This window comes from Pan paniscus, chromosome 2, assembly GCF_029289425.2.
Source record: "Pan paniscus chromosome 2, NHGRI_mPanPan1-v2.0_pri, whole genome shotgun sequence".
NCBI classification, from domain to species: Eukaryota; Metazoa; Chordata; class Mammalia; order Primates; family Hominidae; genus Pan; species Pan paniscus.
Genome location: NC_085926.1, coordinates 130329273 through 130342866, shown reverse-complemented (window position 1 = coordinate 130342866; position 13594 = coordinate 130329273). Strand labels below are relative to the sequence as shown.

At 42.8% G+C, this 13594-nt stretch overlaps 1 pseudogene; it reads right to left on the bottom strand.

Moving 5' to 3' along the window:
• Positions 1 to 685: 685 nt before the first annotated feature.
• LOC103783431 (G2/M phase-specific E3 ubiquitin-protein ligase-like) lies at positions 686 to 6745 on the bottom strand (annotated as a pseudogene).
• Positions 6746 to 13594: the final 6849 nt, after the last annotated feature.

The window sequence follows — 13594 nt, the reverse complement described above, 5'->3', positions numbered from 1 at the left end:
ACAACAACAAAAATTTCCCATGACTGAAGCCAAGGCTTTAAAAAAGACACACTTTCTTAGGTATTTTCAACTAAATGTTATCCACCTCAAAAGTGTTTAAGCCCACGGAATGTCCATAGATTCCAGAAAATTTGTGCAATTCTGCTTTTTTTTTCTGAGATGGGGTCTTGCTATATTGCCCAGGCTGGCTGAACATCTCGATTCTCCCACCTCAGCCTCCCTTGTAACTGGGATTACAGGCACATACCACTGTGCCCAGCTTAATTCTGCTTTTCATATAATACTTCCCACTAGGCATAATCTAACTGCAGTGTGGGTCATCTTAATATAAATCAGTAATCTAAAAACATTTTAAACAACTAATTTGGTGCCATCCTAGAAAAGCATGCATAGTAACACAAACCCCAGAATATATGCCTCTGATTTACATTACAAAATTTAACCAATTAACTTTTCTATTTAATGCTTCAAAATAAAATGAGGAATAATTTGAAAATTGAATAAACCTAGAAAAATTGTAGCGTTCCATATGTAATCCTAATTTACAAAAATTGTGGGTAAAACAGGTTTTACTTTTATATACCATGTTACTGTACCTAAATAAAACCCATACAACCATTTTGAGAGTATTTATATTGTGGTTTGTGAAGTATGTATATCAAGAAAATGAGAAATGATCACCTATTTTGACTAGTATGCTTTAACAAAAAAAAATTTTTCTTACCCGAAATGGCCGTAAAATTCCTTTATGTTCATATCATAAATTTTATTAGGCCAAGAAGCTAACTAGTTTGTTCAAAGTAATGATGAAAAGGTTAGGGAAACAAAAGAGAGTTATCAATAGCAGCTTTTAAAGAAGCTTCTCTTTGTTCAAGGAAACATCCTAATGTCCAATGTAATGAGAACTTTCTTCCTTTTCTAGTCTTAGAGTGTTTCTTATGGTGAAGTCCATATTTTCTTGAAACTCTTTATATGTATTGGTGATTGGAATTGCTAAACAGTTATTACACTTGTTTCCAACAGGAAAATCCACATGCAGACACTCAATTGAAGGAGTGGGTTTAAATCCAGCTGGAGGAATGGAACTGCAACCAGTTGCAAAAATAAGAATATTGGCCGGGCACGGTGGCTCACACCTGTAATCCCAGCACTTTGGGAGGCCGAGGCGGGCAGATCACGAGGTCAGGAGATCAAGACCATCCTGGCTAACACGGTGAAACCCTGTCTCTACTAAAATACAAAAAATTAGCCGGGCGTGGTGGCAGGCGCCTGTAGTCCCAGCTACTCGGGAGGCTGAGGCAGGAGAATGGCGTGAACCTGGGAGGCAGAGCTTGCAGTGAGCCGAGATCCTGCCACTGCACTTCAGCCTGGGCGACAGAGCGAGACTCCATCTCAAAAAAAAAATAATAGTATCTTCCATTGTTGTTGTAGATTTACCATCTTCAACAGCCTATGAGTAACTGTTCCAAAACCCCAAAGCTTTTACATCAGGTAATGTGTGTACTGTAAAAAGATCACTAAGGATTTTTGCAGAAAGACTCTCAGGTTTATGACACAGGATGCTACAAAATGCTTCTGGTTAAGCCTGAATTTTCTCCAAAACACCAGGTTTTCAGACCCTACTTAAAACTTTCAAAGGGTGCTTAGACTCTGAATTACATGGTAGACAAGTATGTCTTTTACCACCATATATTTATCACTTAATGTCATTATAAATCTGAGATATCCAATTAACTCAGGGTAGTTATAGCATTCATTTATTACTGACTTTAAGTCAGTAATTTATCCTGATTGTTTTGTTGTTGCAGTATTTATCCTGATTATAATCTGTGCCACATCAAAGTCTGAAACATCATCTAAAATTGGCTGGGTATTTTTTGGTCCATAAACAAGGCAGTTAAACAAGGTTTTAGAAAAGAAACCAGGTGAAGGACCACCATGAACTAAATAAATGGCAAGCATTTTGCCAGCTTCATAGTAAAGATTCCCTTTCAGAGTTTGAGAATTTAGAGATAAGTTCTTTGACAAGGACGCTTCAAACAATGATGAGTTCTCAAGATGTTGCATTAAGACACTCAGAAATTCTTGCTTTGATCCAGGATGTCCACTTCCAAAATTATCATTTTCAATAACATATGCTACTTCAATTGCATATGAGGGATTAAAGTTTTGATTTCTGAATCCATCTAAGGCACGATTCCAGATATTGGCTTTGTTGATACATAATCTTGTAGTTTTTTTTTAAATTTGGAATCCTAACTCATTAATAGTGTTGATACATTCCTTCTAAATTTGCTGCCTTGCCTCAGTAGATCTTTACTCTGGAATACAGGTGACTGTCTGGGTAATTTAGATGATGACTCTTCCAACAATATGTAATCCCCACATTATTAGAGTTGGATAATACATGTTTTTGGCTTTCTGGAACACTCCTGAACTGTAGATAATACCCCTACATTCCAAAAACTCCCAATTTTGTTCCCATGACCGTAGTGAAGAGCAGGCTAAGTGTGTCTCACTGGAACCACAACACTGACAGCGCTTTATTTCCCATTTGCTATCAGGTGCATTATAGTCTCACCCTTCTTTGCAATGACATTTTTGAACATCACAATGCTCATAGTGCTGCAGAAGCTCTTGATAAGCATTTTCCTCTAATTCCCAGGATGCATCTTTTTCAGGAATATGAATTCCCATTCTCAACATCTCTTTCTGAAAGATGTCACTATTATTGCATATTGTACACCTAAAGAAAAACACTCCTGCATTTATTGCTTGAACCTGTAAACAGTCTCTATGAAACCAAGCGTTCTTACAACAAGCACTTTGTAATATGTTATAACTTAGAATAGGCTCAATAAATTCCGAGCAAATGGTGCATGGTAAGGAGTCTCTATAATTATTAGATGTAATTATTTGAACAGGTCGATGGTTCCAACAAAATGATGTGAAATTGCCAGTAAACTGGAAAATACATTCTCTCTGAAGTCCACATGGGAAATAACTTCATTTACTTAGGGTGCAACACATCCAACTGAAGCACCATTTTTCTTGCAAAGACAGCATTTCAGTTTAGAAGCTCTATTCACTTCCTTCCTGGTATCTTCTAATAGAAAACCATAAACTCCTTCTTTACCTCTCTGCCAAATTCCACTTGACATCAACAAAGAATAATAATGTACAGTGAGATTCCATTTCTCCTTAGTTTTCTTTTCTCCATATTTATTAGGACAGTCATCCTTTTTTCGACAGAAAACACAAGCCACCTACCATTCCCCACTGCCCAGCTGGACAGTGGTCTTGGGGTGGCCCATGTTCCTGGTCCAGATTACTGGTCCAAGAGGGGTTAAAATGGACCTTGTTCAAGGTTCTGTGAGTCACCAGGTTTATTTTCATTCATTTTACAAAGTGCGCTGGGCAGAAGTTTCAGAGCGTCAGTGTCACTTTTCCCGGCCCGCTCTGCACCGCAGCATGCTGACCATGCACGGCCACATTCAACCTCAGGTATTTCTTCATAGCAGTGTGAGAACAGACTAATACAACCCCACACTTTTAAGAGTAGGCAGAGAGGTAATGAAAAATGATGTCTCATGTTTGCTTCTTTTAACTTCGTAAAATTCACAATAATGATGTTTTTGGCTGGAAATGATAGATTTCTCCCTTTGTTCATTCATTATTTCATTTAACAAACACCTACATGGTATTTGTTAAGTATTAACTCCTTTATTCTTCATCACAATTTTTTTTTCTTTTTTTTTTGAGATGGGGTCTCTTCTGTCGCCAGGCTGGAGTGCAGTGGCGATCTTGTCTCACTGCAACCTCCGACTCCTGGGTTCAAGCAATTCTCCTGCCTCAGCCTCCCGAGTAGCTGGGATTACAGGCGCCTGCCACCATGCCCAGCTAATTTTTTTTGTATTTTTAGTAGAGACGGGGTTTCACCATGTTGGCCAGGATGGTCTCGATCTCCTGACCTCCATCACAATTTTTTGAGGTAAGTACTATTATTATCCACATTTGATAGATGAGGAAACTGAAGTATTGAGAAGTTAAGTAACTTGCCTGGGATCATATGGCTAGTAAGTGGCAGAGCTGGGATTTGAACTCACGCTGTTTGGCTCCACTAGTTTATCCTCTTCTGTTTTCTATGTATGTGTCCCCTTTAGTCACTTCACTAGAATAGTTACTTCTAACACAAAGGTACTTGGTAAAAAGTTGATTTAAAAGACTCAGCCCTCTTTTATAAAATTTTAAAATTTAATTATAGGTGGATCAGACATATATGTGAAAAGATACTACCAAAAAAAGGTAAGAAAAAAAAGAAACAAAAATCCATTTTTAAAGACTGAAGGAGTGGTATAGAAGTTTTATTTTCCCTCATTCATTTTCTTTACTGCAAGTATGATTTACTTTGTATAGCCTTTGTAAGAGGGATGGAGGAGAGAAGTGGTGATGGCAAGTAGCTTTAGATGTTATAACAACAAAGGGTCACATATTAAAATTTGGCTTTAAATTTTCCATGGTATGCCAAAAGCTTCTATTTGTTATATTTGCTATAGATTTTTAAAGTTTATTTTTCCGTGCTTGGGCTTGGCAAATATGATCACAATAACCATACTACTATTCATTTAATAATAAAATGAGTTTTGGGAACAATAATTGTAATGGTTGATCTTCTTGAGGAGCCAACACTCTTTGTTCTCAAAACCACCATTTTAAAACACGCCTAATTCTTTGAGTGCCTTGGCTCTTCAGGTGACACTTATTAAGATTACATTTAAAAATCTGAGCTCATTTCCAACTTCTATTATTCCTTTTTCTTTTTTTTTTTATTATACTTTAAGTTTTAGGGTACATGTGCACAACGTGCAGGTTAGTTACATATGTATACATATGCCATGTTGGTGAGCTGCTGCACCCATTAACTCGTCATTTAACATTAGGTATATCTCCTAATGCTCTCCCTCCTCCCTCCCCCCACCCCACAACAGGCCCCAGTGTGCAATGTTCCCCTTCCTGTGTCCATGTGATCTCATTGTTCAGTTCCCACCTGTAAGTGAGAACATGCGGTGTTTGGTTTTTTGTCCTTGTGATAGTTTGCTGAGAATGATGGTTTCCAGCTTCATCCATGTCCCTACAAAGGACACGAGCTCATCCTTTTTATGGCTGCATAGTATTCCATGGTGTATATGTGCCACATTTTCTTAATCCAGTCTATCATTGTTGGACATTTGGGTTGGTTCCAGGTCTTTGCTATTGTGAATAGTGCCGCAATAAACATACGTGTGCATGTGTCTTTATAGCAGCATGATTTATAATCCTTTGGGTATATACCCAGTAATCAGATGGCTGGGTCAAATGGGATTTCTAGTTCTAGATCCCTGAGGAATCATCACACTGACTTCCACAATGGTTGAACTAGTTTACAGTCCTGCCAACAGTGTAAAAGTGTTCCTATTTCTCCACATCCTCTCCAGCACCTGTTGTTTCCTGACTTTTTAATGATCGCCATTCTAACTATTCCTTTTTCTAAAACACACACACACATACACACGCACACCCTAATGCCTACACAATTAAGGTAGTTTTAGACCTCTGAGTTACTTCACAGAATCTTGATTAAGTGGACAAACCTGCATGTTCTACTCACCCTAGGGGTTATTGCATAGTTTTTTTTTTAAATTTCAACTTTTATTTAGATTCATGGGATATCTGTGCTATATCCATTTGTTACATGGATATAGTTTGGGATGCTGAGGTTTGAGGTACAAATGATCTCATCACCCAGGTAGTCAGCATAGTACCCAATATGTAGTTTTTCAACCCTCACCCCACTTTCCCACTGCCAACTAGTAGTCTTCAGTGTCTATTGTTCCCATCTTTATGTCCATGTGTATCCAATGCTTAGCTCCCACTATAAGTGAGAATATGTGGTATTTGGTTTTCTGTTCCTGCATTCACTTGCTTAGGCTAATGGCTTCCAGCTGCATCCATGTTGCTGCAAAAGACATGATTTCATTCTTTTTCATGGCTGCATAGTATTCTGTGGTATATATATACCGCATTTTCTTTATCCAATTCACCATTGATGGACACCTAGTGATGGTAGTGGGAGGCCATCTGGAGTGGCTGCTGCCATAATGCCAGCTGCAGGAGGAAGGTGTGGCTGAGGCTACATGCTCCATGGAGCCAGTGGGAGCTGGGGACAAGTGGGAGCCCTGCCCCTTCTGAGTTGGGGTGAAAGCTCCTTGGGTGCCTCTGCAAATGCCCAAGCCATGGCTGCAGATCTGAGCATCCCTGTGCTCTCGCAGCCTGTGAGCAGGCAGGGGCCCCACCTTCCCAGGCACAGCTGCAGCCACCCAAGTTGTGGCTGTGGAACTGAGCCTCCTGCTCCACAGAGCAGGCAAGAGGCAGGAGACCCATTCTCCTGAGCATAGCCACAGCCGCTCAAACCGTGGCTGCAGACCTGGGCCTCCTGCTCCCTGGAGCAGGCAGAATGCCCCCCTCCACTAATTGTGCAGCTGCAGCCATCCAAACCACAGCTGTGGACCCAGGCATCCTGAACTCCTGGGGGCCCAGGAAGCCCCCACCATCCTCACAGGCTCAGAAGTGCTTGCTCCTGCTGCCTGGCTTCTCCCTGCTGTCAGCACCTGCTCCTATCTTGGAGCAAAGTTGGGGCCAAGCCTGGGCGCTATTGCAGCCCGGCTGGGAGTATACACACTTGGAGCAGTGCTGACATGCCAGCCCCTGCTGCTTTGGCCCCCTCTGGACTTTGGACTCTGATGAGCATAGGAGGAAAGCCAATGGGGTGCTGAGGGCAGCTCAGAACTGGCCTATGGGCACCCCTTGACAGCTACAGCCTGAGCACCATGAATGGCAGCAGGAGGCAGACAGGTTCCTGGGCTGAATGGGGTGGATCCCCAGTGAGGCCCCACCTTCAGGCTAGGGAGGGCCTGAAGGCTGGGGGTTGGGCTGCCAATCCCATGGACAGGAGTGGGAACTTATGGCACCTTTTGCAGGCCTACTCATGGCTACCTATGGATCAATCAGCATGCACTTCCTGCCTTCTGAGACCCATAAAAGCCCCAGGCTCAGCCAGACCTGAGCAGACATTGGGGTGACCAGCTGCAGAAAGGAGCTACCCTCTGCTGATAGCTGAATACTTGTTGGGACAACTTGCCTAGCAGAGAGGAGCTACCCTCTGCTGATAGCTGAATACTTGTTGGGACAACTTGCCTAGCAGAGAGGAGCTACCCTCTTTCCTAGAAGCTGAACACTCATTGGTAACACAGGAGTTATTAAGAAATTGTTTTTAGGCAGCTAGAAAGGGTAAAAGAGTTCTCAGTGGAATTTTCCTTTAATAAAAAGCAGCCCCAAACCGTTTCTTCTCTAACAGAAAGCAGCCTGAAGAGTCAGGCATAGATATGCAAATTAGGAGCTTTTATATGCTGGCAGCTGTACCTGGAAGCCGGATACATTCAATATGGCATCTCCCACCCTCTTTTCCTTGTCACCACGTGTGCCAGTGTCATGACAACGTCCAGGTAAAACCACGTGTACAGGCATGATGGCCACCACCAGGTAGAGGCCCTATTTGCATAATAAAAGACTAGGGTGGGAGGGTCAGTTTTTTCATGGGCTATGTAAATGGCACACCTGGTCAAATCTATCCTCTAAGCCCTACATAAATCAATCACTGCTTCCTCAAGCTTCTGTACAAAATCGATTGCATTCTGCCCCAAATCGGAGAACCTTTCTTGGGCAACCTGCTTTCTCAGCATGAGGAAGCCTTTTCTCTTTCTCTTCTTTTTCTATTAAACTTTCCACTCCTGAGCCCACTCCCCGTGTGTGTCTGTGTCCTGAATTCTTTCTTGACTGTGACAAAGAACCAGGGTACATACCCCAGACAATGGAGCCATTTCATTGGGACATACTGCCTGTGGAAAGGAGCTGCCCCCTGCAGTCTCCCCTGAACTGTTCTATCGCTCAATAAAGCTCCTCTTCATCTTGCTCACCCTCCACTTGTCTGCATACCTCATTCTTCCTGGTCTCAGGACTCATGAATAGTAAGGCTAAAAGAGCTGTAACACAAACAGGGCTGAGACATGCCCCTTGCTCGCCACGTTGCAGGCAAAGAGAAGGAAAGAAGAGCTGTGGCCCTTCGGGGATCCCAGACCTGGGAGTTCCCTGAGCCAGGGCTGTGACTCCCAAAGAGGGAGTCCTGCAGTTCCTGGTGTCTCCAAACTTCTGGGCACCACTGTGTTCCCCATTGCCGGCCATAGAAGTTGCTTGCGGTGTTTCTGGTCCTGCTGTAGCCTCACAGATAGCCAGCATCTGTCCCGGCACCTGGAGCTGCCCGCCCTGCTACAGCATCCAGCATGTCTGATTGTGCGCAGTGGCCAGACCCCATGCGTGCTCACATAGCCCTCACCGTTCCACGTCTGACTCACCCTTGACAGGTGTGGGACCCAGGCTGGTAGCATGAGCTGAGTACAGCCTGCCAGGCCGAGTGGGCAAAATGAGCCCAGTGGGCCCAGGCAAAACTCAGATGAAGGTGCCACTGGCCACAGAGGTTTCCAGCCAGAAAAACAACACCCCAAGGATCCTGTAACACTAGGTAGATTCCATGTCTTTGCTATTGTGAATAGTGCTATGATGAACATGAGAGTGCATGTATCTTTTGGTAGAATGGCTTATTTTCCTTTGGGTGTATACCCAGTCATGGGATTGCTGGGTTGCATGGTAGTTCTATTTTTAGTTATTTCACTAATCCTCAGAGAAATGCAAATCAAAACCATAATGAGACACCCTCCCACACCAGTCAGAATGGCTATTATTAAAAAGTCAGAAAATAACAGATGTTGGCGAGGCTGCAAAGAAAATGGAATGCTTATACACTATTGGTGGGAATGTAATTTAGTTCAGCCACTGTGGAAGCAGCTGGAGATTTATTGCATGGCTTGAAGCAGGGTTTCTTAAAGCAAGGTCAGGAACTGCCTGCAATGGAATCATGTGTAATACCTAGTAAAAAGGCAGATTGCTGGACCCACTGTAGGCTTGCCGAATCAAAATTTCTGGGATTGAGACCTGGGAATCTGAATCTTGAACACACATCCTAGGAGATTCATATGCACACTCAAATTTGAGAATTGCTGTTTTAGTTATACTTCTGGTAGAGTTTCTGTAACCGATGAATTTAAATTGGGGCTTCACAAGAAAAATACTCTGGCTTTAAATTGAGCAATGCTGTTATGTTAGCACCAACCATTTTATTAGTTATGATAATAAACAAGTAATTATAGAGGGCCTAATTTGAATCTGCCCAATGTGTATTTTTGAACAATGGCCAGAAACAAGTCTTAAGAATATTGTGCAAAGTTAACTGGAAAGGGGAGACCTTGTGGTTTAAAACCAGAAATATGGGGTTAAGGGGCAAAATTTGGGGGTAACTATTAAAAGGAAGGGCCAAATCCTCAAACTCTGAAAGAAAAATAATATAAACTAGTGAAAAGTGAAAACCTCAGTTAAATTACTTAGCTGTGACACTCATAAGGGCAGAGGCTATAAGTGATTCAGTGCTGCACTCCCTGTACCAAACGATGGCATTTTTCTTAAGATTCCCTTTTAAAAATATGATGGAAACTATGGACCCTACTGAAGGCTAAAAATAGGTACTTAATACATGTTTGTGAGATTAAATTAAATTGTTTACATAGTTTTATGCCTGGTTTCTTCCCTTCACTGAATGTCTTGGCTAGTGTTCTTAACTTTGACACAAGTATAGACCCATTTGCTAGAAAAACAAGTTCAGGTTTCCTGTTTTATGGTAGATGTACCTGATAGCAGTAACTTAACTTAAGCATACCCTGAGAATGACCCTGTATGGCAGACCCACCTGAATGCGTGCTTGGAGTTTGGAGCTAAGGAATATGGGAGTGGCCAACATGGAGATTCGTTCCTTATGTATGAGAAACATCTAAACCCATAGCCCGTCCTGTGGATTGTGGGCCATACAGGGGATCAAGGCCTGTTGTTTTGGGTTAAATGAGGTTTGCCAGGTAAGGCTTGTTAGGGGGAGGTGGTTAAGTGAAAATGCTATATAAATATAACTGCATGCCTTTTGCAAATGGTTGCAGTTCTCCTGATCAGCCGAACACCACTGAACTCTCTCCCCTATATGTAATTTCCCCAGTAAAATTCCATGACTCATTTGCCGATCCTGGGTCTCTACTTGAATCTGGTGCCATCCCCACTGGAGTAAATAGGGGTTTGGCACAACACGTATTTAGGGTAAAAAGACCTATTGTACTGAACTTCCCTTTCTCCCAATCTTTTACTGAATTAATAGAAAAGATGTTAAAATAAGAATTAAATCATAACAGTGCTAGAGAGAACATCAGCAGGTCAGATATTTTGAGAAATTCTTCAAAGATAAGCAGATGTGATCAAACCAATGAAGAAGTGAAAACAGAGGAATTGAAGTCACTAGAGATGAATGTGGTTCTTCCCAAGGGAGCCCTGGGGAAGCTAGGAACTTGGCTCATCCATACAACATTAGGGAACTATGGAATACTTGTCAGGGTAACGCATTAAAGGGTGCATTCCCTATCAGCTGGTCATCCCCCACCTTCCTCCATAGACACAGGGTGGCCTCCTTCAAGATAAAATCTGGAGGAGTGCTCTCTGTGGAAAGGGGGTGCTGTTTTAGGGGGAGGCCTCCTAGTATGGCTGCTGTGCCTTGAAGGGGAAGCAGAGCAGACATTGTGGGACTCATATCACGGACGTGGAAGGGAAATTTTAAAAGGTTACAATCACTCTGCCCAGGAGATATTTACACAGAAACACTCACCTCAGCCATGAGTAAATTCCTTTTATTTTTTGATATGTTCCCAGCTGCCATACCACTTCCCTGCTCACAAACGCTACAGGGCACCTGCTGCTGTAACTCCTGCCCTTATATGGAACCTCAAACCTGCTCTTTCCAATCAAGTGAGAGTATCCACTTCAGACAATGGTCTTGTGCCTCCTGCTCTTTCCAATCAAGTGAGAGTATCCACTTCAGACAATGGTCTTGTGCCTCCTTTAGACTAACACTTCCACAGACAACTGTACACTTTGGGCAAAATATAGAATACAGCTAGTTGAAAGTAGTTGAAAGCAATTGAAAGAAGGGGCAAGGAGTCAACATTTGAAAAAAGGGAATGGTGCTAGGTGAGTTATTTTTATTTTTTGTGTTTATTGTTATTTTTTAATGGCTTTTGGCCTGAAGGCAGGCTCATCTGTGTCATGCAGGGGTAAAGGGTGGGGGTGGATGGCTAAAAACCCAGGTTAAAAAAAAAAATCCATCGTCTTGCTGGCTTGAAATACCAGAGGACAGAGTTTGGGGGCATTCATCACCTCTGAAAAGTGAGAAGGAAATTCCCCAAAATGGAAAGCCAAAGAAGGGGAACCCCATACTGTGCATATAAATTCTGCCCAAATGCTGTGGCTGACCTCCACACTTTGAACTAACCATACACAGGGAAGATTCTAAGCAGCCTAAATGAAGACTAAAAGAATTGGACTGAGATTTGAGTTACTGCTCATTACAGTTTTTCAGCCAATTTAACTGCCTGCTTTAAAAAAAGTTTTTAGAGGAACATAATAGAATAGCATCCAGAGTCTTTACAACATATTATTCCAATGTCTAAGACACAATCCAAAATTGGTCTACATAAAAGGAAACAGAAAAACAGAACCCATATAGGAAAGGACAACAAAGACTGGTCTTGAAATGACTAAGATATTGCAATTAGCATGTGAGAATTTTAAAGCAGCTATTCAAGAAGAACTTTTCTTGGGGAAACACATACATGGCTAAAACGAAAACCAACACTAACCATCTCTATTAATCCTCCAAGCTCTTCATTTGTGGATTATGATTTACAAGTATTTGAGAAAAAAACCATAGCACTAAACACAAGGTCCAAGATTAATAAACCCAAACAACTGAGCCCAGAGAAAACAGATAATTTAGGGAGCAGAGGAGAACTTGAAAAAATTATTAGTATCCTTAAAGATTTTCAAGAGGAGATTGCACTGATAAAATAATGAGGCTGCCAGGTGTGGTGGCATGTGCCTGTAATCTCAGCTGTTTGGGAGGCTGAGGCAGGAGGATCCCTTGAGCCCAGGAGTTTGAGGCTGCAGTGAGCTGTGATTGTGCCATTGCACTCCAGCTGGGGCAACAGAGTGAGACCCCATTTCTGAAAACAGACAAACAAAAAACAGCTACGGTGAAAAAAAGAACAGTCAGTAAATACCAAAGAAAAGAATACTCGGAAGTAAAACAGGAATAATGGATTTGCTGAAGACCAAGTTGATGTTCTGGAAAACAAAATTTACTGGAATGTAGAGAAATAAAATAAATGGTGGAAAATATGAGAGAAAAGTCAAGGCATGGAGGATAGACCCAAGAAATTCAAGTTCCAGAACACAATTTTTCTTAGTTGGAGAAAGACAAGTGTCTTTAGATGGAAAAAAATCATATCAGCCATACAGAATTAGACAGAAAACAAACAAAAACCCAAAATACCCATGCCTAAACACAACCTGGTGAAATTTCAGAACTCTAAGCTAAAGAGAATATCTTAAAAGAATTAGAAAAAGCAAAACAGATTACTTACATTGGAATGAGAATCAGACTGATAGACTTCTCATCAGCAATCCTGTATGCTGGAAGACAGCAGAATACTGCCTTCAATGTTTTGGTGGAAAATGATTTTCAGGGGGAGGAGCCAAGATGGCCGAATAGGAACAGCTCCGGTCTACAGCTCCCAGCCTGAGCGACGCAGAAGACAGGTGATTTCTGCATTTCCATCTGAGGTACCGGGTTCATCTCACTAGGGAGTGCCAGACAGTGGGCGCAGGTCAGTGGGTGCATGCACCGTGCGCCAGCCGAAGCAGGGTGAGGCATTGCCTCACTTGGGAAGCGCAAGGGGTCAGGGAGTTCCCTTTCCGAGTCAAAGAAAGGGGTGACGGACGCACCTGGAAAATCGGGTCACTCCCACCCGAATACTGCGCTTTTCCGACGGGCTTAAAAAACGGTGCACCACGAGATTATATCCCACACCTGGCTCGGAGGGTCCTACGCCCACGGAGTCTCGCTGATTGCTAGCACAGCAGTCTGAGATCAAACTGCAAGGCGACAGCGAGGCTGGGGGAGGGGCGCCCGCCATTGCCCAGGCCTGATTAGGTAAACAAAGCAGCCTGGAAGCTCGAACTGGGCGGAGCCCAGCACAGCTCAAGGAGGCCTGCCTGCCTCTGTAGGCTCCACCTCTGGGGGCAGGGCACAGACAAACAGAAAGACAGCAGTAACCTCTGCAGACTTAAATGTCCCTGTCTGACAGCTTTGAAGAGAGCAGTGGTTCTCCCAGCACGCAGCTGGAGATGTCAGAATGGGCAGACTGCCTCCTCAAGTGGGTCCCTGACCCCTGACCCCCGAGCAGCCTAACTGGGAGGCACCGCCCAGCAGGGGCACACTGACACCTCACATGGCAGGGTATTCCAACAGACCTGCAGCTGAGGGTCCTGTCTGTTAGAAGGAAAACTAACAAACAGA